This window comes from Octopus bimaculoides, chromosome 5 (genome assembly GCF_001194135.2).
Source record: "Octopus bimaculoides isolate UCB-OBI-ISO-001 chromosome 5, ASM119413v2, whole genome shotgun sequence".
NCBI classification, from domain to species: Eukaryota; Metazoa; Mollusca; class Cephalopoda; order Octopoda; family Octopodidae; genus Octopus; species Octopus bimaculoides.
The window spans coordinates 42189602-42194190 of NC_068985.1; positions in this window are offsets into that span (position 1 = coordinate 42189602).

Below are 4589 nucleotides of genomic sequence, written 5' to 3' on the forward strand. Positions count from 1 at the left end.
TATATATATATATATATATATATATATATATATATATATATATTGAATATATACACATACATATACATACTTATGTAGACACACACACACACACACACACATACACATACACACACATGGAGGAGACAAGCATGAGAAATGAAACAAAAAACATTATAAATACGAATACTTAACAACAGTAGACAAATGAATGCATCCAGAACTGGAAAGGATCGAGGAACCCCAAACATCTCGTACCTTCTGCTCTGGACACTTTTCCTCTCCTGACTGCAATGTTCAAACAAAATTTAATGACTACCATTTCGTATGTGCAGATTTGGCAGCTTGCAACCAGCTTTCATCAAATTTGCTTAAGTAAAGTATCTCACACCCAGCCATTATCTATTGCTTCAAATGATACATGTAGCAGTTAATGAGGACTTGGTAGAGAAACATAATTATGTCCTCAACCATTTCTAGGGTGTTTACCATATAACCTTTTTTTTTACCATGACCACCAGTAAGCGGATAACTGCTACACCCTCCAATTCAAAAGAGAGTGATGGGGCGATCTTTACAAGAGTCTCGGTCAACAACTTAATCCATCCTACATGAACTAACAGCCGTTCAACTTAACTCGGCATGTTATCAATGTCACTGAGTGATACTGAATAAGTGTACAGATAATGGGTTCCTTGCTCCCAGTACATATTGGATAAGCCTGAGTGACAGTACTTTTGTTCTTTCAGAGCTTATCCCAAACTAGTAATGACTCCGTGATATATCACCAGGCTGGGAATATCTGGAAATTGTCCATAATTGCTATACGTAAAGTCTTCCAGAATAAACTGCTTAATAAACCGTTAATAAACTCCAGAATGAACTGTTGAGCTTCTTCAACGTCCAGATTCTCCCTGAGATTGTTATAACTGATGCCCGCCACTAACCCTCTATAGATTGTTGGTATCTACGTTCCACCATCTTCTTTGTCCGACTTATAGGAAACTGTAAGCGGCTAGATATTTCCTGAATTATACAGAACCAATTTTTGGTGTATTTCTTTCAGCTCTCAACAAAACTGCAGATACGAGCGTTCTGCTCTGTAATTTTAAGAGAAAACTGTAAAAAGATATTATTTCTATTTCAGGTTGGTCAGACGGTAACATTATTTGGCTGTCATATGATGGCTGTATGTGTTAGGGACAAGTTTGGTTGGAGTAATATAGAGTACCATGAACTACCAGGATGTAGCCCACGAGAATCATGCCATCTTGTCAACGAAAGTTATGAATGCATTGGTAGGTTTCATTTTATGTAATCTCCCAGGGAGAAATGTTTAGGTGGAATGGTCGAATGTAAAAGATATTGAACCTGTAACCTTATAGTTCTCCAGTTCAAATCTACTACAGGCGTATATGTATATCACTGTGCATATTAGCACAATATTTTATAGTACGCATGTCAGTTCATTAATTCATTTAGCTGTTTGGGAGGAGAAACCAAAACGTGTGAAACTCTAATCTTCCAAAATCTAGAATCTCAATTAAGAGAACACTTATATTTGATTCCTTTAATGCAGTGGTTCTCAATCATATAATTTTGTGGGGAGGGGGCACGCAACAAAATGATAAATTGGGGGTCCACAATAGTATTTCAAGTACCCCTGCCAAAATTTTGCATTAGACGTATGTATTGCTATGTATTTCAAGAAACATTTAGATTTCTTTCTCTAACATTTTACATAGTTGAACCTATTCAAAGGAATGTTTGAGAAACAAAATTGGAATTTTGAAAGAAGTTTCTATAAAACTAGTTTTTAAAATTCGAATAGCTATTGGATGGGATCCATCAGAATAAAATAATAGTCAAAGGGGTCCATAGATAAAAAATGGTTGAGACCCCCTGCTTTAATGGAACTAAATATTTTCCATTCTATTAGATTTAGAAAATATATTATGCCAGATCTGAATTGTCATTAAGAGGGTCTTTGGACATTAATGAAAGCAAGTACGTGAGCCTATTCATGTTTTATATAATGAAATAATTATATTAAAATTTTCAAGGAGAATTTCAAGTTTTGAAGTAATATTACATTTAAATAATCTACTAAAGAACTAATACATTTTGTAGTGTGTGTGTGTGTGTGTGTGTGTGTGTGTGTGTGTGTGTGTGTGTGTGTGTGTGTGTGTGTGTGTGTGTGTGTGTGTGTCTATGTGTGTGTGTGTGAGAGAGAAAGAGAGACTGTGTGCCCGTGTAAATGTACGTATGTGTGTGTGTATGTGTGTGGCATCTGCTTTAAGAAAATCTCTTAGAAATATTATTTTTTAAAAATTGTAAATAATCTGTCGATAACGCCTTCTTTTATTTGAATTAGATGGCATTCTTTTCAATTAGACTGATATTTCGATAAACCTGAAACATGATAGAACAGAGAAACAATAGCGATGAAATAAGATTTGAAACTATGCTGTTGGAGTGACTACATGGAAAGAGTAGATCACGTCATGTAGTCGTCTTCAATACCTTGGGGTCTATCTTAAATGCATGTCATTCTTAAATGCATATCTATCTTAAATGCATATCAATATTTCATTTTCAGTTCATTGTGGAGGTGAAGTATGTCATGAAAATGCTACATGTGAAGAAAACAAATGTAGATGCCATGTAGGACTGTATGGTGATGGAGTTACAACATGTAGAAGTAAGTTCATTTTGTTGTTTTTGCTTTCAGAGGTATTGTAATCCATTGAGGCGGATCAAATCACGGATCATATCACGTGATGGATCAAACTCATAGTATTGCCCCCAATACATTAAAACTCGTTGTTATTTCTTCATTATGGACGCATGAATGAATGCATGGTTAAGAAGTTTCTGTAGAAACTACTTGAGTTTGTGTTCAATCCCACTGCATGACAGCTTGGACAAATATCTTCGGCGCAACTAAAGTCTATTTCAAGTTTAAATTCTGCTGTGAGTGTTTTTTATTCTGACAGGGTCGAGCAAACATCAGTTGAGTATTGAGTGAGATTGATTAAGTCAATAGACACCAGTCACAGTATTTGAGGACATATATTTCTTATAAACACTGTCATATTTCTGAAAATTAGGTCTTTGGATTAACTTATACCATATTCCTGTCAATAACAAGTGTTATTATCAAGAATAACGGGTATATGGCGTAGTGGTTAAGAGCGCGGGCTACTAATCCCAAGATTCCGAGTTCGATTCCAAGCAGTGACCTGAATAATAATAATAGTAATAATAATGATAATAATAATAATGATAATGATGATGATGATGATGATGATAACAACAACAACAACAACATCGAAAAATACCTTAGGAATGAGAACCCAAGTTCGAAATTTCCCCAAGACACCTGATGAAGGCTGGAGAGTATATCAGCCGAAACGTTGTGTTAACAACAAACAAGATGAGGACAAATATCCGTCAAATGTAAATAATGTAAATAATGTACAAGAATGTTACACACTCCAAGTTTAGTTCATCTTGTGGAACAAAAGAGAGAAACATTTATTTGATACCAAAATATGATGTTAAAGATAATAACTATTTTAACCAGCCACATTGTTAATTTTCAATAGTATATATTTTCTTTGTTGCCGTTTTTCTTCTCACAGGCACCCTAGGTGTATGTTCCTGTCTGGTGTCTGGATTATCTCGTTACCGAACATACGACGGTCAGATGATCCACTACCTCTCTACATGTCCTGTAGAATTAACAACAACTGTTGGTCAGAGTGATGACACAAAGCTGTCTGTCTACTCCACTACGCTGTTCAGTAATGAACTCATGCTGTCATTTGGAACACGGCGCTACAGGACGGCGAATGTCACAATAAATGGACTGAATATTTATATGGACACGAGTGGTAAAGCTTATGTAAGTGCCTCAAGTGATATTATATCATATGTTATAGTGTTATCAAGTAAAATTATATCATATTTTATGACAATATATTTTGTATTTTCTGTTTAGATGTGGTTATGTGGTTAAGTAGATTGCTTCCTTAACACATGGTTTTGGTTTCAATCCCACTTTGTGGCATCTTGAGCAAGTGTCTTCTACTATATCCCTAGGCTGACCAAAGCCTTGAGAGTGGATTTGGTAGATGGAAATTGAAAGTTCTCCGTATATGTATGTATGTATGTATGTATGTATGTATGTACATGTGTGCGTATGTGTGTGAGAGTGCGTATGTTTGTGCTCCTTGCCTTGACATCTCGTGATTATTGTAAATGAATGTTTTCATTCATTTCTAATATTTGGCAAAAACATTTCTGGTCACAGCGAAATATTAGGTTGTCAAGAAACTTCATGCGGAATTTTTAATTTTAGTTTTAAATGATGTATTTTCAAATTAATTTTCGTTAAATTACTTTGACTTTATATATCATTTTAAAGCCCGTTTTTCGCTCTATCTAATCGTGTTACTCTTTTTCTTTTTGAATAATTAGGCCATTTTTTTCCGGAACGTTGAATACAACATGGACAAAAAGCAAATTCGCACAATTTTCTTATTCCAGTTCAAGCTAGGCCGAAAAGCTGCTGAAACAGCTCGCGATATCAACGATGTGTTTGGCCC